Source organism: Corvus brachyrhynchos, unplaced genomic scaffold, assembly GCF_000691975.1.
Source record: "Corvus brachyrhynchos isolate BGI_N302 unplaced genomic scaffold, ASM69197v1 scaffold10, whole genome shotgun sequence".
NCBI classification, from domain to species: Eukaryota; Metazoa; Chordata; class Aves; order Passeriformes; family Corvidae; genus Corvus; species Corvus brachyrhynchos.
Genome location: NW_008236180.1, coordinates 1,315,958 through 1,323,732, shown reverse-complemented (window position 1 = coordinate 1,323,732; position 7,775 = coordinate 1,315,958). Strand labels below are relative to the sequence as shown.

The 7,775-nt window shown below is 47.3% G+C and overlaps 1 protein-coding gene across 1 annotated transcript in view; it reads left to right on the top strand.

The window, feature by feature from the left end:
- The first annotated feature begins 6,653 nt into the window (after positions 1 to 6,653).
- Positions 6,654 to 7,775, top strand: part of GHRH (growth hormone releasing hormone) — an 8,767-nt gene continuing 7,645 nt past the window's right edge. Inside the window, exon 1 of the mRNA XM_008635329.2 lies at positions 6,654 to 6,846. The gene's annotated coding sequence lies outside the window, so the exon portion shown is untranslated. The remainder of the gene's footprint in view (positions 6,847 to 7,775) is intronic.

Genomic DNA, 7,775 nt, shown 5'->3' with positions numbered 1-7,775 from the left:
CCCACCCCAACCACCCCCCCAGCAACCACCCCTAGCAACCCCCCCAGCAACCATCCCTAGCAACTATCCCTAGCAACCCCCCCAGCAACCATCCGTAGCAACCATCCCTAGCAACCCCCCCAGCAACCATCCCTAGCAACCATCCCTAGCAACCCCCCCAGCAACCATCCCTAGCAACTGTCCCCATCAGCTGCCCCAGGAATCGTCCCAACAACTGGCCCTGGAAACCGCCCCCACAACCATTCCTAGTAACTGCCCCTGGCAACCACCCCAGCAACCATCCCAGGCAACCTCCCCTGGCAACCATCCCCAGCGACCCCCCTGGCACTGCGGTGGTAAGGGTGGCCTAAGGGCAGTCTGGGGCCTGGGGGCCCTGGGGGACTGCGGAGGTTGGAGAGGGTGGGGGGCTCCACTGCCATGTTCCTCCCAAAAAACCCCTGGGGTTGCTCGGCTTCGCGTGCTATGGGTGCTGGAGCCTGTGGGTGCTGACCCCTCCGTGGGTCACAAAATCACCGAATCAATGAGGTTGGAAAAGACCTCGGAGTCCAATCTGCGACCCAACACCACCATATCAACCAGACCAGAGCATTAAGCGCCATGTCCAGTCTTTCCTTAAACACCTCTAGGGACAGTGACTCCACCACATCCCTGGGTAGCCCATTCCAATGTCTCATCAGCCTTCTGTGAAGGAATTCCTCCTAATGTTCAGCCTAAACCTCACAGCTTAAGGCTGTGTCTTCTCATCGTGGCTGGGTGCCCATGGCAGAAGCACCCCAGGCCTTTATACCTCAGGGTTAATGTACTCACCCCTTAAATCCCTGTGAGTGTTTTAATCCCACAATCAATTATGTGACCTTTCAGTCCTGGTGGGTTTCTCTTTATCCACAAGGTTTTCATCTGCTCCCTTGACATACTCTGGAAGCAAAAACTAAGATGTGCTTCTGGCTTTGCTCTTGACAGGGACTTTATTTTCAATGTCCCGTCCAGTTTCCAGCTCTGAACTGGTGATGTCTCAATAAGATGACCTACAAAGGGAAAAATGGCTTGGGCTCTGTTTCGCTCGTTTGCGGTATTTAAAGAATCTGATTAGTTTTGCCCTTTTCCAAACCCTAAACCATCAGAAGCACCAGGTTGGTTTTGCTGCAGAGCTTTATTACCAGAGAGCCTAAATACTTTGGGGAAAACCTAATCAGTTACTTATCTACTGAGGAAGTAAGGTATGGCATTTTGAATAAAAGGATTTTCTAGGCTGTTACCAAGCATTTGAATTAAGTGGATCTTAATGATAACAATTTCAAAAGATTTTCAGCAATTGGATTAGAAATCTTTCATGTTTTTAGTGCAGAAGACTTTACAGACAACTGGAGAACACCGCTGAATGAGTGGCAGAAGGCAGAGACTCTTGTACACAGAAAGTCCTCTGGCACAAAAATCCTAAGAGAAAAATTACTCTTAAATAGAGCTTTTCCTGCCCCTGGTGAGTGGCTAAGGGATAATGCCAGAGCTCAGGAAAGCAGTAAATTCTGCCCTTTCACCTTCTTAGCTCCCAAACACTGAATGTTTAGGATGAAAAAAAAAAGCACAGAGGAGGAAGAAATAATTCTTGAAAATGTCAGGAAGGATCTTATCAGAATGGATTAACAGACTGATTAAATTCTTCCCAGTACTACCAGTACACCGACCGTGCTGGTGCTGCTGTCCACACACCTTCTCACAGGCTCCAGTCCTCACACATGGAGTTCGCAGGCAAAGGGGAAAAGACACTCATCACTGTATACTTTATTCCTTTTCTTATCTCCTCAACAGAAAGGGCACTACTCACTCCAAGTAGAATTAGGAAGGTGAAATGTGCAGTTTTTAGGCAGCTCCTACCCCTTCTCTCCCCCTCTATTTCACCCCAAGGCCACCAAATCCTCCAGGCCAGGTCAGGAGTGTCCCAGCCTGGGAACCACAAGCAGGTGGTGCCATCAGCCCACTGTGGCTCCCCACCTTCCACCAGCATCACACTGACCCACTCCTTGCACCTGACTGCGAAATGACAAAAAAAGGAAGCTGTTTATTAAAAAAAAAAAGGAAGATTTTTCCAAAGCCTACCAGATGCAAGTGGTTTTCAAAGCTGACATTGATTCAACATGTGGACATAGCAATTTTGTCAGCACACTAAGTAGGGACAATGCTCAGGGAAGAAGTCTTTCTCCAAATCCAAATAATCCTTGGCTTTTAAAATCCTTTTACATTTCTTCTTTGGTTTGCATTGTGGTATTTCCTGCATGTCTTTGCAGTGAGGCCTCTTTCTTACCACTCACTGTACGTGTGATCCTTGTGCTCCAAGGTCTTGCCATCCTCTGGTTGCACATTTGTATTCAGCCAGGAAAAAAATTACTCACAACTGCTCTCATTTCTCATCCCTTACTGGAACAGCCTTCCTCATTGCCTCTCCATAAACCACATTTTATTTTCTTGATGCCAGTAACATCTCACTCATATTCTGGTTTATATAGATTCTAGTTTTCAAAGGATTTCAGCTGCCTCTCCTTGTTCACTGATTCTGCCTGTAACGTGCTGTGTAACCTTCTAGCCAAGGCTCCTTTCCAAACTGAAATGAGAGTGATAAGACCAAAGATGAGCTCCTTAATTACTGACATTCACTGCTGGCATCTCAGCTCTGTCTGCCAGGCTTGGAGGAGGAAGGCGATGGTATTTAGAGCCAGAAATTCAGGAATCAGTAACTCTCAAGCCTACAGCTGAGTGTAACGTGCTGCTGCCTGGCTGAAGCTCTTGGCAGCTCACTTGGGCAATGCTGAAATGCTCCGGAGCTCTGCTAGGAAATAAACAGAGCCAGACAGGTACAGGCTCTATAAATGGATCCCACCTGCAGAGCCCATCGGGCCTCCTGACAGATGCACATCTCACAGGCTGCTGCCATTTGCTCTATTGTCCAGGCTCAGGGATAGTTAATGTTTGAAGATTAAGTAGGCTTTTCAAGCAGGCTTTTAGCACCATGAGACAGTCCTTTCCGACAGCACTTCTTGCACGTTTTGAATTTCTGATTTATGTTGTCTAGTTTTAATCTGATCCCCTGCTTCAGACTCATTCTCAGAGTGCAAACAGTGCTCTCATCCCCAGTGTCTCCTTCCTTGAGATTATTTTGATAAATGTTTGTATTCAGCTTCCTACCAGTTTGAATTCCTCAAAGGAAAATTCTCCTCAGGAAATCTATTGATGCTCAAAGGGTTGAGTGTGGAGGATCTGAAGATCTAAGTCTCAGCACTTTATCCTTCCAAGAAGAAGAAACCAAGCCTTGTATGATTTTCTAATGGCAAGTCTCACCACATCTGCTGGGTTGAAGTTTTTTTTTTTTTGCTTCTTCCTTAGAAGAAACTGGCAGCAGAAGCTAAATCTTGTCTTTCTCATCTCATTTTAGTTTGCTTGCCTTCCACAGAAACGACTGGATTTTTACAAAGAACTTAGAAATGAAAGTTACTGTGAACACAGCAGTAACGAATGCTGCAATTAAATGATTATGAATTTATTATAACGTGCCTGAGTTCTGCCACTTGGGATAAGACACTTAAACCAAAATGGGTTCCATCCTACCTCTATGATGGCAAACCCAGGCAAAAAAAACGTAACTTTTAGTCTTAGGCAGTTCTATTTAATTCACCATTAGGGCATTTGCCACAAGTTAGTCACCATCCCACCTCTCACTCAAGTAAAAGCGAACTAGAGGGAACAGCTGTGTCCCCAGGGCTCTCTTGGAAGTGGTAGAGGCTGGAGAAGCCACCCTGTGTGACATTTTGGAGAAGTGCAGAAAAGCTTTTGATAGCTGAGAACACAGGATGGTTTTTTGCCGTTTGATGAGTTACTTCTGGCTGTCATTAGTTTCAACCCCACAATGTGAGCAGGACCATTTCACACGCTGCTCAGCTTATCTGAGGCCGTTATGTTGTGCACCTGCAATAGACAGGGGCGATTTTTAAAGCACGGCATGGAGACTGGGAGAGGTAAAGCTAAGAGGAAATCAATACCTGGGAAATTGCTTCACGATCCTAACTCTGTGTCCTTTGTCAGTGAAGCACTGAAATAAGAGCAGCTGGCATGTGCTTCACCCAAGGGCTGTGGGGAGGGTAGGTCTGCTTGGATATGACTCCAAAATCTGGCAGTTCCAGATGCTGAGGATATCTGTGGTACCTGGCTGTAGATTCCACCAAGCTTGCACTGGTGTAGGCCTGGGTTTAAAAGGTAAACACTGCTCGTGGCTAACATGAAGATCTGTGGGAGGTAATGAGTGTTAAAAACCCCTGGTTTGGGGGCCAGTGGATGCTGACAGCACTCACTGTGTTAGGGAGCAGAGATGGGAAGGAACTGGGAAGGTTCTAGGGACAAACCAAGAGATACGCTAAAGAGAAAAAGCTGTTCATTTTGCAAATCAAGTTTGTCATCTGTTGTGCCAAATTGATATTGATACTAGCCCTAAAGTGAAGTTCCTGTGAGGAATGTTTTCACACAGCCAGTGTGTTTAGACTTTGAATGCCACTGATAGTCCTGGGGGCAGCTCTGGGGCTGTGGGGAGCTCAGAACTGCAGCCAGAGCCCACCCTTGGCACGTGCAGGGGCCACCAGCTCTACGTGTGGGACAGCCCTACTGAAAAAATGACCATGAGAACAATGCCTGCAGCTGCCAGCTCAAACACACACTGCAACACCAACAGGGAGGGATGCAAAACTGGCTTCAATCAACTCTGGATCCTGTCACAGTCCGTAGCATCTTCATCCAGGCAGCAGTGGGGATCACAGATATTTCTGCTACAGAAGCAGCTTCATGAGCCAGAGGGAGAGCCTGTGGAGCCTGGTGGAGGAGCTCCAAAAATAACCCTTCCAGGTCCTGGGAAGACAGGAAGGTTTTGACTGAAGCTGGGACAGGAAATCCCAGGGACAGAAAAGCTGCTCTATTTACGCTATTGCAGAACTCCTAAGCTGGATACACCCAACAGAGCCTTAAGGGTTTTTAGAAATTTCTGCTGCCTCCTGCAATTAACCCAAAGCCACTGTTGTGGGTCTTGTTTGGTCCAGCTGTGCATGACAGAAACCCAACCCAGGCAGCACAAGGAAACCCCTGGCATGACGGAGCTTTATAGAGCCTTCTGTGAAAGCAGCTCACTTGAGATATGAACATGGATCACAGCCCTCCTAACCCAAGCTGGGCAGCAGGCAGCTATTAACTAGTCAGCTATAGACTGATTCTCCTTGATCTACTGATTCTCCTTGATCTGAGAAATATTGCCTGGTATCATATGCAGCTCTCTGTAAGGCATGGGGCCAGCTGGATGGAGAATCAGCTCAAGACCAGGCTATAAGATAATACCTTGAAACAGCGTTGGCTCTTGACTGGTTTAACAGCATGACCTGATTCATCTGTTCAGCCAGTGCAGCGCCAAGACAGTGGAAGAAAAATAAGTCATGCTGAAAAATTAGTGCAACCAGCCTCACACATGAGAGAACACGAAACAAAAAAAGCTAATAAAAATCCCTTTCCAGTTTGCAGGGACCGCATGCAGCTGTGTGCACCAGGACAAGGGTTTTGGAAAACCTGCTCTGTGCTACCCAGAAATCCCTGTCTCCAGGGTCTCCACTGGATGACACGGATGATATGCCTGCCTGATTCGCAAGAAGCAATGAGAGGCAATAGCAGAGTGAGACCATCGCTGGATGCTTCTGAAACCCTGCACACACAGGCACCCATGTGCACACCAGCTGCACCATCCTCCCTACACTCCCTCTCTGTCACCAACAGCTGTGATGCTGTGTGGTGCCAGGTGAGATATTTGGCAGCAGGCAGACGTGAGTCATCTCACCTGCTGAAACTTCTTCCCATCGTCGAGTCATGCAAGCCCTGAGACAGGACGGTCTGGGTCCCCATCAATTCTGGGCATTGTAAAGCCAGTATGAAAAATCTGGCAGGTGGAGCTCATGCTGGCACCTCATTTTGAACTCCTCTGAACTGTCCTGGTCTTCTCGGCACCAAGGCTCTGTGTTCGTTTTAATGGGGCTTTCATAAACCTTGTTCCAGGAATGAGCTCAGTTGCCAGCGCACGCAGCACCCCAGGGAAGACCCCTGCCTTTTTCCAGAGCACACGAATGGAGCAGGGCTCTCCAGCTGCTTTGTATGCTTGGTGTGAAGCTGTGATGTTTGCGAGGGACTGAAGCATGAACTGCCCTCCTAATGCAGGTGTGAGTAACAAAGGAGAAGGAGAAAAAGGCTGATAATCAAAGAAAAATAAAATGGCAAAGAGATCAACCCTCCTGTTCAGGCAGTGTGAGAAAGTACTGATGGTTAACTCACTCTCATTGTGGAGTAGAAGGAAAAAATGCAGTTGCGGGGGAAAAGCAAAGTTTACCTTGCAAAGTGAATTTGTCATTCACTCTGCCAGATTATTGCTGTTATTTGCTCTTCACTCCTGGAGGGATAACGAGAGCAAATGACCCTGGACTACGGGCATAACCCCCTCCCCACCACCTCCCCGCACACACACGAAAAGAGGATGCAAACACAGCCTTTGAAATTCAGGAGGATAATTGATTCTCTGACGCGTGGAAGCCCACAGGACTCCTGAGGGAGCTCAGGTATAAAAGGCAGAGATGCACCTCCCTGGCAGCCAGAGGACACTGGGGGAGATCCGGGAGTGTCCTCCCTGCTCAGCACGAGAGCAGGTCCTGCCTGGCACCGTGGGGGCACGGACCCAGCGGGCTCGCACAGGCAGCTCCAGAGGAGAAGTTGGATTTGCAACAGGGGAAGGAACACCTGGGCAGGAGCTGATCTAGGAAGCACTTGTTTTCTCCAGGAACGGTAAGTGGGAGCCTCTCTCTGTGCATTAACAGAATAATGTCTATTTGGAAGTTGGAGACAGTTAAATTCCACTGAAATACAATCAAAGCTGGCATCAGGAATTAGCTTTGCCAGGTACAACAGCCTTTGTACCACACCAAGATCTGTACCAATATGTTTCTGTACCAAGTTATAGGATGAAACAATAATTTAACTACATCACAAATGCAAACCAGTGGAATTATACTATAGATGAGCTTTATAAAACATGTTAGATGTTTACCAGCTGTAGCACAGTTTTTCTCTTTTGCTATGTTGATGTGAGTTCCTTTTACCCTGGTAAATGAACGGTATTTCACTCACCCAGCAATGAAGCTGTGTTTCAGGCAAACCAGAGTGTGAGGAGAAACACAACAGCGTGTTACAGGTAACGCAAAGCCAGCCACGACGAGGCACAAGGAGGCACTTAAAAGGATTTCTGCTTTTCTAATGCAGCATTTCAGGGTATGAAAGTTTCGGCTTTATGAAACAGCAGGCATGGCAAAAGCTTCATTTCATCTACACAGAGGTATTTTTAAGACTGCTCAGGTTGAGGTTTCAGAAATGGCAAGGGGTAGTTACCCAGCTCTCCAACATCACAGTCACAATGCTGCTGTTCCCACTGCACAGGATGGAACGAAGCTATTACGCTTCATCTGCTGGAATGGTGCTAAAAGCTCTTCATCTTAAGGGGGATTTATTTATTAATCATTTTTTCACATGCTGCCAGAATGGAAAGTGAAGGTGTCCCTCACCTCAGGAGAATTTCAAAGGTGACAATGTTTTGCAGACCTGTCAAGCTGCCTGCACACAGGGTGACACTTCAATTTCCCAGCTTCTCCTCTGAAACAGCAGACACATCTGGGAAGGGATGTAGGACTTTAATTTCTGATTTATTCCCGAGGGAAAGA